The sequence below is a fragment of the Dendropsophus ebraccatus genome, unplaced genomic scaffold (genome assembly GCF_027789765.1).
Source record: "Dendropsophus ebraccatus isolate aDenEbr1 unplaced genomic scaffold, aDenEbr1.pat pat_scaffold_1821_ctg1, whole genome shotgun sequence".
Classification (NCBI taxonomy): Eukaryota; Metazoa; Chordata; class Amphibia; order Anura; family Hylidae; genus Dendropsophus; species Dendropsophus ebraccatus.
Genome location: NW_027209253.1, coordinates 16,699 through 29,590, shown reverse-complemented (window position 1 = coordinate 29,590; position 12,892 = coordinate 16,699). Strand labels below are relative to the sequence as shown.

The window sequence follows — 12,892 nt, the reverse complement described above, 5'->3', positions numbered from 1 at the left end:
CCCTCTCCCCCCCCCATTATAGATGCCCCCTCCTCCCCCCCCATTATAGATGCCCCCTCTTCTCCCCCCCATTATAGATGCCCCCCTCTTCTCCCCCCCCATTATAGATGCCCCCTCTTCTCCCCCCCATTATAGATACCCCCTCTTCTCCCCCCCATTATAGATACCCCCTCTCCCCCCCATTATAGATACCCCCTCTTCTCCCCCCATTATAGATGCCCCCTCTTTCTCCCCCCATTATAGATACCCCCTCTTCTCCCCCCCTTATAGATACCCCCTCACCTTATAGATGCCCCCTCTCCCCCCCCCCATTATAGATGGCCCCCCTCTCCCCCCCTTGAAGATGGCCCCTCTTCTCCCCCCATTTATAGATGCCCCCCCTTCTCTTCCCCCATTATTGTTGCCCCCCCCCCCCTTTCCTCTATGCTAAGCCATATTTAAAAAAAACAAACACACAAACTCACCTGACAACCCGCTCCCCCCGGCGATCCTCTTGTTCTTCAGGCGCTGTCCCCGGCTGATGCGCGGCTGCCGCGGGGTGTCCCGTCCTATCCCCGGCAGCGCGGCGCATCAGTGAGCTCCCTGTACGCCGGGGGCTGTGACTTCTGACACAGGAAGCGTCTCTGACGTGCGCTTCCTGTGCCGGAAGTCAGGGCCCCAGGCAGCTCACTGATGCGCCGCGCTGCCGGGGATAGGACGGGACACCCCCGGCAGCTGCGCATCAGCCGCGCATCTTAAGAGACAGCGCGCCGCCGCCGGGGCCAGTCGCAAATGGCGCCCAGATTAATAAATCTGGGCGCCATTTGCAAAAAGTCAGTCGCATTGGCGACCATTTTGGTCGCCATCTGGAGCCCTGTATATGTGTCTTATAACAGCTCTGCTACAGTCTCCTCCAGCTGTGACACTACAACTCCCAGCATGCACAGACAGCGGCTGGGGATCTCGCTGTATTAGATGCAGTCAGTTTATAGACTTTCTTTCCTGTGACTTCTCAGTAGACGCCCCCCCCCCAATCATAATGAAAACCTGTTACAGATACTGGGGTGCAGCATTGATGGAACACCCAGATCGTATAGATTGTAAGCAGGGTCCTCCTCCCCCATGTACCAGTCTGTCATTTGCCTTCATGTAATGTGTTCTGATCTTGTATTGTTCCTGCTTGTTACCCCTATCTATTGTATAACACTCTGGAATTAAACACTCTGTAATGTGTTATGTATGTGAATGGCCCCCTTCCCGTGTTCCCCGACCCAGCCCGTGTTCCCGGAAGTGTAGTGCAGTATACATACCTGATCCATGTCGACTGACCCCGTCTGTAATCTTGTCAAAGACTTCATCTTCGGGAGGCCGGCCGACCCGCTCCTGCCGGCCCCCCTCTGCCGCGTCATAACGGTGCTCAGCCGCGATTGGCTGAGCACAGTTATGCTCAACCAATCCCGGCTGAGCAGCTGATGATGCGGCAGAGGGGGGTCGGCATAAGGGAAGGCAGGAGCAGGTCGGCCGGCCTCCCGAAGATGAAGTCTTTGACAAGATTACAGACGGGGTCAGTCGACATGGATCAGGTATGTATACTGCACTACACTTCCGGGAACACGGGAAGGGGGCCATTCACATACATTACAAAGTTGTATAACTTTGTAATGTGTGTTATTTTGTGAATAATTTCTTAGCGCACTACCCCTTTAAGGGCGCTCTATAAATAAATAATAATACCACCACATCTGAAAAGAGGAGGAATCTTAGTCTTAGTTCTCGCAGACCCTCCTACCCCACCCTAACATCACATATAGTTTCAATGGTATTTCATAGTTATTTTTCTTTTTTTTATGTTACAGGAGAACATTCATGAAAGGAGACCAACATGTAAGTTGTTGTTTAGTAATGAACTTTTTAAATTTAATTTGTGCCATTTTTCCTTCCCATGTCCATGTACATATTATGATCAAGCATCTTTTATCCTTGAAGTTGAGCCCCACAATAAGGACTTTATCCAGTATTGTATCACACTGGTTATACTGTTTATGCTTCGGTTTTTGTGCAGGTGAGATTGGCAGTGCCGGCTCTGATTCTCTCTGCCGTTTAGCATCATTTACTTTTGTTACTGCATCATTTTCGTAAATACACTGCAGTACAGTATCAGTGAAGTTGCAGCAGCTGCTTCTGTCACTCCTTGCCTGCTCTGGTGTAGGCTAGAGGGGCTGGTAAGAGATGGTGAATTGGTGAATCACTCAGGGGGGTGGGAGATGCAGCCATGTCTCCTGTGACATTAGAGATGATGCATTGACACAAGAGAGATAAGCTGGGAGCTGGGGGGCCAAACAAGTTTTGTAGTCCTTCCATTTCCTGTCAGTAGTGAAAAGCCACTAGAGTGAAAACTATTGGTAATAACATTATATAAGAAAGTTATATATCTTAGGGTGATAGTTTAATTTAAATACAATTTTTCTCATACTGGAGTGTCACTTTAGAGAAAATTTTTTCAAAAGGATGCACTAGGTGTTGTATGTTGCTTGGAAAAGAAAAGTATGTACAATGATATATGGACAGATTGCTGACAAGTTCATCTCTGTTTTCTCTCTGCAGGGCTGACTACTACTGGAAATCACAGCCTAAGAAGTTCTGTACCTATTGCAAGTGTTGGATTGCAGACAATAAGCCGGTATGTCTTGTCTTATCTATTGTTATGGCTGCCCTTGTCAAGGAGATTTTCTCACCAAATACATCTTTTAGGGTCCATTTACACGGATTATCTTCCAAAGATTTGAAGCCAAAGGCAGGAATAGATTTGAAAAGAGGAGAAATCTCAGTCTTTCCTTATGACCTGATCTCTGTTTATAGTCTGTTTCTTGCTTTGGCTTCAAATCTTTGGCAGATAATCTGTCAGATAATCTTTCTGTGTAAAGGGACCCTTACCTATCAGGTGTTTGTTTGCTGGGCATGTGTTCTAGTGATCCGTGAGGTCTCCAATTAGGTCCTGTAGTTGACTGATAAATGTATTTTCGAATTGCTAAAATAGCGCTAACTGCATTACATAAAGAAGGACATATGACAGCGGCATCAGCCTTTATACAGTACAATTAGACAAAGCCATTAATATGTTACTTATATGCAAACACAGTTGCGGTAGGTAGCAGCTCATCAAACTTGGTTATATACAATGAGCCTTCTATTTTCTCACTATGTATATTTTCTATAATGTTAATAACTTTAGGATTTTAAAGGGGTAGTGTGGCGCTAAACAATTATTCACAAAATAATACACATTACAAAGTTATACAACTTTGTAATGTGTGTGATAAGGTGAATTTTACCTTTTTATCCACCTTATTCCCAAGTGACTATCCCTGTCCAAATTGAATAAAGCTGAGTGCCAGCTACGAGGAGATAACACCAGACACCAATAGTTGGTGTTGCCTTCTCTCTCAGCCGAGATAGAAGTGTATATACTCTCTCTTTATTTAGTTTCATGCCGACCACCCTCTGCAGCGTCATAACTGTGCTTAGCCACGATTGGCTGAGCACAGTTATGCTCAGCCAATCGCGGCTGAGCTGCTGATGACGTGGCAGAGGGGAGCTGGCATGAGGGACGGATGGTGCAGTTCGGCTGGCCTCCCGAAGACTACGTCATTGTCCCAAGATGGTGGACGGGGGTCGACACGAGATGCGGTGAGTATAATGCACCACACTTCCGGGTCTAGTGTGGGTGGGGGGAAGCATGGGGAAGGGGGCCATTCACATACATAACACACTACAAAGTTGTGTAACTTTGTAATGTGTGTTATTTTGTGAATTATTGTTTAGTGCCGCACTACCCTTTAATGTCATACACATGAAAGTATAGTTAATTTTTATCAGTATTTTATGTCTCTTTTTTTATATGTCTTATATTTTTTGAATATAAAAGCTCCTGTGTTACTCTTTATTCCATAAATGACTGGCATGTTGTTCTTTTTTTTGTAGAGTATTGAGTTCCATGAAAGGGGAAAAAATCACAAAGAAAATGTTATCAAGAAGATCAGTGAGGTAACCTGCTTGAGTGAAGATGGGTACATAAGACCACTGATTTGTGGGGTACAATGGGTTCCTAAAAGAAGTGAATCGGACAGAAGACCTAAATTGGATAACACAATTCCATATTATAATACAGGATGATTAAATGTACAGTGTTATATCTACAATAGTGACAGGCCTCAAGTTCCTAGTGTGGAGGCAAATCTCTATAAATTAAGAGATCTGTAAGATGCCCTAATAACACCAAACTAGTAGATATAAGCTATGATAGTTGTTTGCACTGCATCTCAGACTGAAGGATATTGGGTGGATGAGAGATGTCTCATCCTCCAGTGCCACCTATGTGTTCTTGAGTCTGCTAGGAAGAGTGACTTTATTAAAGCGACTCTATACCCACAATCTGACACCCGCAAACCGTTGTACCGCCAGATAGCTGCTTTTAATCCGAGATCTGTCCTGCGGTCCGTTCGGCAGGTGATGCAGTCATTGTCTTAAAAACAACTTGTAATCTGGCAGCTCCCCGCCCAATGGGTGTGGCCTAGATTGTGTATGCATTAGGCTGACACAACCTCTCTGTCCCTCCTCCCCACCCTCCTCATCATTAGGAATGCTCCAGGCAGATTGCCTCCTATTCATCAGCTGTGTTAGCCCGGCACATGGGCTGGATCGTTAAGCAGCTGTGCAATGTTCAGACAAGAGTAAATGTTTTAGTGGCATTCCTAATGATGGGAGGAGGGACGGAGGGGTGTTCCAAAGTTAGGGCACAGATACTCCTGTTTGGCACAGGCTGCAAGTTTAAAAGTTGTTTTTTAGGACAATAGCTGCATCACCTGCTGGACGGACCTCAGGACAGATCTTGGATTAAAAGCAGCTATCCGAAGGTACAAATGGTTTGGGGGGGGTCAGATTATGGGTACAGAGTCACTTTAAGATCTGCACCTGGGAAATAGTAGTGAAGCTCACTATGCAATTGGATGCATAAAAGATAGCTTTTGAAATAAAGCAATGGTCATGGTAAAAAAAGCTTGCTGTCTGACCTTGTGCCACCTTATTTTAAGAGGAGTTTTACCTTAAAACGTAGGAATCATTTCACCAAACTTCTGCCATGTCAGAAGTTTGTGCTGGTGAGGATCTGGGTGCTGAGACCAGGGCTGTGAAGTCAGAGCTAATTTTGGTTGGAAAAAAAGTACAGACTCAGAAAAAAGAAAAAAATTTCAAAATTTAATAATTAAATTTTTATATGAATTTTATAAATGTTCCTCATCATTATAGTTTATGTTCTATGAATCTAAGGACATTATTTATTAAAACCAGAAACTCCCTTTCTCACGTACATTTAGTTAGAAAGGGTGAAGCATTTCCTCTATATCAGTAATAAAGCACTGGCCCTATTAGATTGTATTTGGAATTCCTGTTAAGTTCCATAGACTTACATTATATTTTTTTAGAACGCTCATGATAGCAGTTTATGAAGAGGCATAGCGTGTGCACCCGAACCCCCATTGGTACACACTTCTGATTCGTCAGATGTTTGGTGAAATGATAGGTGTGCTTTAGAAACTAGAAAAATATAAAGAAATATAATTGCCAAGACTTCAAATGCTTTAAGTGACAGTCTCTAGTAGACAAAGTGTTGACATCAACTACTGTTCACTTAATATCCATTCTGTCTCAGATTAAGCAAAAAGTATGGCCAAGGCAAAAGAAGATGAAAAAAAGTCCAAGGAGTTTGCTGCAATGGAAGAAGCTGCACTGAAAGCTTATGAAGAAGATCTAAAGAGACTTGAAGGAACACAACCAGGTACAGGAAAAGGTTTTGTGCAGGATTATTGTTTTCTTTAAACTTCTTATTTATTAAAGATTACAATGGGAGTGGGAGCTTGTCTCCACCTAATTCATCTAATTTTCCCTTGGTCATGGTGAATTTATGTCATTGCATGGCAGCCTCAGTTTTACTGTCTTTATTAAGAGGCGTAGGGCACAGGGGCAGAGCATTTGTTAAGATTATTGTACGGATGAACACCCCCCCCTCCCCCCCCAAAAAAAAAAAAAAAAAATTAAAATATATATATATAATATACATTTGGGCAGTTTAGCATATGTTGGTAATGTTGTTAATCTTATACACAATCAAGTTACAATACTATGACCACTTCCTAATTTCAATGTCTGCAGACATACTTCATTGATGTTATGAGTAAATGGGGTTATTTTTTTAGATTTGCCAGGGTAGCAGTGTTTCTGAAAGTGTGGTTTGTGAATTGTGAAAACAGCTGTGGTAAAAGTTTATTGTGAGTGGACAAATGGTACCATTGTGAATAAGCGATATAATAGCTGCAGAGTGAGTGATGAATGTCAACTAAGAAGGTGTGCAAGGACAGAACAACACTACAAAGGAGCAGCTCATCACAAAATGAGCCAGAGGCTACCAGACATGCCTAAAATAACAGTTCAGACAACCCTGCTGTGAAGCCGCATTGTGGTGGGTTTGAATCCATTTTTTCCAAATCGCAATACACCCATACACTCTCAGCCGTGCTGTACGCTCCTTGCTCCTGTCTATAGGGAGGGCGGGCAGGAGAGATGACTGATAACCGGATGATCATTCAGCTGTTAGCTATTGAATGTGTGTGGGCACCTTTACAGCAAGACAGTTGCAACATGTCACATGACTAGAAATGTCTGTCACTGGTTGCAAGAGCATGACCAAGACTTCCAAGTACTATCCCAGCCCCTAATTTCTCAGATTTTAACACAATTGAGCATCTGTGGGACCACCTCAACTGTCATGTTTACTCCATGGATCCTGCCACATGCACCCCCCCCCCCCCCCAAGCAGTCAACATGGCCCCAGATACCTGTGGCTACCTACCAGGACCTCACTCCCTGTCTGTGCTGCACCAGCTGTTGTTCTGGATATTAGCTGGTGGTCATAATAATGTTATCTATGTATCTGTTTACTTTTTACTGCAAAAATATTTGTATAATTTTGTTGTGTTTTCTTTTTCTGTAAGGAAATATTTGGACCATCAATGCACAATATTGTGATGCTAGCTTTTCTGTAAAATACCTTACTTATTTTTTCCCCCCTTTAAGCTCCCCTGGCCCCTGTAGGTCCAACCATTGAAGAGAGGAGGGCACGTGATGAGCAAAAGAGGATGGAAATAGAAGCCTTAGAAAAACACCATGCCAAGAGGCAGTGGACAAAATCATTTACTCCAGAAGGGTACCCATATTTCTACAATTTATTGACAGGAGGTATATGTGTGTGTTTTTATGTATGAGTATTTCCAATATTATGTGTATTTGTGCACATTTGCTAGGAGGCTCATTCACCTGTAGTCCTTTTATTATTGTAGCTTATAGGATGGAATCCATGGCCATCACCAGATGCTGGTTTTGGTTTCTGTATCTTACTTGACAATCGATTACAAAACATTATAGACTCTGTAATATTGAAAATAATTATTATAATCAATATCAAAACAGCAAGAAATGCTGCAGCACAAATATTGCTTTATCTCTGTATATCTAAATAGAGCTCCTTGTCCAGGATAATATTTTCCACTTTATTGCTAACTTATATCTCTACTAGTGATGATGGTATGGGATGCTAATTTGGTGTTTGTGCGTGCAAGATTTATCAAGGCCTGTGCGCTTAATGATAAATTTTGAGCAAGGTCTATAAGTTTTTGCGTAGCATGTACAAATTTTGCAAGCGCAAAGAAAATTGCGCGGATGTTAAATGTACCCCTATATCTGCCTGTTAAGTAGAGGTTCATTTCTCATTGTCATGTTTTTCGTTTTTTTTTTTTTTCTGTTGGATAAGGAAAAGCAATATGTTGCTTATACTTGTTGGGTTTTTTTTCCCCCCAGAATCCCGGTGGGAAGAGCCTGAAGGATATTGTGAGAAAAATGAAGAGGTAATTGAATTGGTGGGAATTTATATTTTTAACGGGAAACTATCAGTAGGTTAGAAGCATCTAACCAGCTGATATCTTCCTCTAGCGCAGCTAAGGATGAAGGTAAATTTCTTTCCTTCATACTTGGCGCCATTTCCATGTTATTAGCAGTTTATCTTCAGTTCTTATTAGGTTTTTGATGCACTCAGGAACTTCCGCCCTCAGTGCATTGGGCCGGCTGAGTGCAGTAGTCCCTCCCCCGGTGCACAAATACGTCTAAGTAGCATTGAGAATTAACTCCTAATAGCATGGAAATGGCGCCAAGGAAAAGGTAAGAAACTTACCTTCATCCTCAGCACCCCGTGCGCTATAGGGAGATATGAGGTGGTTTGATACCTCTAACCTGCTGATAGTTTCCCTTTAATTTTAATGAGGTTGATTGATTGATTTTTAAACCATCTTTAATTACTTGGAAAGCGCATTGACATTAATTCTATCTTTCATTTTCCCCTGCAGTGCTACTAGCTGGGGGATTCAAATTAACCTGTCACCAGTTTCATGTTGCCCAAACAGGGGAAGCTTGAAACATAGACAGTTACCCTTCCTAAAGCCACCTCTGAGTTGCTCTGAAAGTCTCCTTCTGGGTTAAAATGAAAACTATGATCCCTCTAAAATGCTGCAGCATACACATATGTTTGTAATAAGGGTTCCTGTCTCTTTCCAATGCTGTCTATGGTTTGGGCAGCTTGGGAGTCTAAGCAACTACATTCAACTTATTGGTGGGGAACATGACAGGAAACTGATTATATTAATGTTCAGGCCCAAATTTATGTAATAATCACATTCAGTCTGTGTGCAGTGTGCTTGAGAGATGTCAAATACCTATGGCACTAGTCATTGGGACTAAATTGAATATCTTTGACTAGCTGTAGTTGAATAGGATGTCTTGTCAGAATAGGGAGTATCTTCTATTACATCTGTATTCCCCAATAAAGCATGTGGACAAGATTGCCTTCATGGAACAACCCCTTGAAAATTTTTGTAAAAAGAATTATGTAATATAAAGGCAGTTGTAATCCAAGCTCTAAATTGAGAACATAGTCATGTGTAATATGTTCATACATTTGGTCATCTGCCATTCTCTATTAGATACATAATTTCTTTTTTTCTCTGCTTTAATTCAATGTAATTGTATCTTATTAGAAGGAAACCAAATCTGCATGGATAGAAGGAGTCTCAGAAGAGGGTTACACATACTACTACAATTCTGAAACTGGAGGTAAGCGCTTCTTGTAGGTACCACAGCCTGTTTATTACTTGATATTTTTAGTCTTCAACAAAGGTTTTATTTAAACAGAATCCAGATGGGACAACCCAGAAGACTTTAATAATCAGCTTTCTGGTGATGATAATAAGGAAGATTCTACAGATGCTGTAAAGATATCTGCAGATGAGCAAGAGGCAGCAAATACAGAAGTAACAAAAGGAGACTCTTCTTCTCCTAAGGAGTCCCAGCCATCTGAGGATACCACAGAGACTGCTACAGTGGCACAGGCTCCTAAATTCATTTCAGGGTAAGGACAAGTACAATTAAACTTCCTTATGATGATGCAGCTTCCCTGCTCTGCAGATAGTTCCTTCATACAGCTAGGACAATTGTAACACAGATTTATTTATTTTTATTTTTTTTGCAAGGAGAAAGGGGAACAATTATATGCTGCTGGATCTGGGGGGGGGGAAATAGAAAAGAAGAAAAAAAAAAACATACTTACTTAGACTCAGTCTCCTGCTGCTCCCCTGCAGCTCCCGTTTGGCTGTGTCTTGTCATCCAATCTTCTTTTTCCTGCTTTCAAGACAAGCACTGGCCGTAGCAGTGTCCTGGGTAGCGATTGGTTGAGATGGCAGGTCTCGCTCCCTATGCTCACAGCGCTGGAATATTCCTTCAAATAAAATAGCTTCAACTTGCTTTTTTATGGCTTGATATCCTTTTTAGCATGCTTTGACCTCAATACACACACAGTTACTTTCTTGTAAGCAATTGTAGCATTTGGGCTGATGTTGGTTGGCATGTTTTCTTTGCAGCCACTAAGGTCTCTTGGTATTACTGTGAATGTGGCAGCATATATTAAATAGCGCTACTATATGTTAGTAGGGCTCATTGAACACATGAGTGCACCAAATTATATGGCATGGATTGTAACCCAGTGCAAATAATGAACCTGTTAACATAAGGGGACAGTGTGTATGGAATAGCATCCTGGCAAAATACTTCTGCTGTCATAATTGTCTTATTTCTGCCTGTATTGGATTTAATTGGGTTATCAGAGTTAGAAAAGATATAGCTGTCGTTTTTTTTTGTTATGTTTTTAGAAAAAGCACCACTCTTGCACTCTATTTTTTGTGAGGTATTGCAGTTCGGATTCATTGCTTGGGTTTCATTCATGGAGCTGTGTTGTAATACCACACACTTCCTGAGGGCAGGTGTGGTGCTGTTTTGGGAACAGCCATATTTTTCTAATCCTGCCTGGACAACCTCTTTAAATCATAGACTGGCAGAATTTAGACTATGCTAAAGACAACAAGCAGCATTGCCTATTATGACATAGGTATTTCGAAAATAGATGAGTGTAGATTTGGAAATATTAAGACTATAGAAAACTGCTGGAACCTGTTTGCTGTGTATGGTACCTGCCCCTTTCTGTGGAGGGTTTAATTGGTACAGTTTGGCATTCCACACGTTGGGGCCATGTTTACTGTTATTTCTTTACTTCTTGAACATATCTACTCTCTATGAAAGCAGTAATATAGCCTATTGTAGCTTCCTGTTGTAGCTTATATGTGGTTGAACATCTGTTTCATTTACACTTTGAATTTCTTTTTGTTTTCTATTTGTTGCAATGAAATATTTCCATATCACATATGTCTGTGACAGACTACAAAGGAGACCAAGTCAGACAATGATGAGTTATCTGATTCTGAAAGCAAACAAGAGGAAACTGATGACAAGAAAAATGCTTCTCCAAAACCATCCAAGGCTAAAAAGCTAGCCAAAGCTAATCCGTATGGAGCATGGGAGAGTGTTCAGGAAGAGGAAGACCCATAGTAAGTACTAGTAATAAATTTGCCTGTAGTGAAAAGTACATTTTTGTTACCATACCAACAATTGTTTCATTGATGTGACAGTATGCCAGAGAGATGCCTAACTTCCAAATCAGAGACACATGTTATAATTAAGATAAATTTACTATAGAAATCTTTACTCTGATTTCCAGCATACAATTGTATGCTAGTCTTGATCATACAATCCTTTTCTTTTCATATAGTGAGAATGTGGATTTGGAGCTACCAAATGTGGAAATTAGTGATCCTGGTGTCTCTGTACCTGATGTGGGACAAGAGCCAAAAGTGAAGTTTAAAGAAAAAACCATCACTTCCCTTGGTGACTCAGTAACTGGGGCCTCTGTCTTTAAGAGAAGGAGGCAAGAAAATGTGAAATCTCGAAACATACGTCAGAGACTTAATGATCAGTAAAGGGCACAGATTCATTGGGACTTGCGTTTGAAAGCTTATAGGATTCAAGTGTGTGTGTGTGGGTGTGCGCGCTTGTGAATAAATAACTTTTTTTCTACATTTCTTTTTTTTTTTTTTTCCCCTCTTCTAAAATACAAGGTGAGCTTCAATCATGTATGGGAATTCCTATGTCCCATCGGAAATCCATCCCTAACTATTGCTACCATCACAGGGAATGGTAGAATGTTTTTATATATTATGTATGTATCCTCTTATTAATCATGAAACTCATGTTATTTTATCTGCCAAGCTTGGAAAATCCTAAATGATTAGGAAATATGACTCCTAATAGTGCAGTCCTGTTTTTTGTAGGCAGCTGTTTAATAACCAATCGGTTTCCATTTCCATTTGATGGCTTCTATCATTTGGTGTGAGGAACATGTATTCTATGCAATGGTTTCTGTGTCTGCATTGGAACTAGACAGTATTGAATGTTACCCACTTTGCTGGGGCTGTTTAAAATTAGAAAAACAAGGCTGCCTTTTTCTAGAAACAGCACAATTTTTGTATATGGTTTTGCAGCTTAGGTGAAAGGAACTGAGCTGTAATACTAAACACAAGCTATAGATACAAAAGGTGGATTCTCTTTTCTCTAGTAGCAGTCACTCTACTGGAGAGCAGACCCTTGTTTTTCTAACGATAAACAACATTCTGTCTTCCTGTATTTTTAGCCAGCTGGGGAAGCAATATACAAAAAAAAAATTAAAAAGTAACTATTTTTCCAGGTATCCCTACATAGTACTATAATGTGCTTTAATATAGTTGCAATTTTAGAAAGTTAGACATTCATATTTTAAATGCATAGATGTAATCAGGGCTGTGGAGTCAGTGGAGCCCAGCTCCTTCATAAGTGGCCAATGAGATACCAGGGGTCCTATTTGTCCAACTAGTGTAAAGTAGATCTGGGGGTCAGCAGCTTTTAGTGTAATGTCCTACATGATCGTGGGTGACTTCTGAGGGAATAAAGAAAGATATAAAGCAGATTCTCCTGTGTGTGTACGGTGGATGCAGCCAGCCTCCAGTCTCCATGTCCCAAAGAACTCAGAACTAGACTAGATGGAGCAGGTGGTCTTTTCTGCTGACAATCTTCTATATTTCTAACTAACTATACACTATATAATAAAGGAAGTATGTGATCCCCAGAGATGAACTTTGTATGATGATGGTGTCCTCACTTATGTACGTCAAACAGGAAAAATTATTATCAAAAATTCATAAGTGGTAGACTTGACACTAGATGATGCAGTGCAGTACAGAATTTTATTAGATAAACAAAAGTGCTCCATATACACAGTGAAAAGATTTTGGTGGAAGGAAAATAGCATCCATATAGGTAGCAGATAAGCTGATACACAAATTAGTAGGTGGGTGTATGTCCACCGGTATAGGTGGCTAATACACCCTGCCTC

The 12,892-nt window shown here is 41.2% G+C and overlaps 1 pseudogene; it reads left to right on the top strand.

Moving 5' to 3' along the window:
* The first annotated feature begins 1,514 nt into the window (after window positions 1-1,514).
* On the top strand, window positions 1,515-12,396 carry LOC138775656 (WW domain-binding protein 4-like; annotated as a pseudogene).
* Window positions 12,397-12,892: the final 496 nt, after the last annotated feature.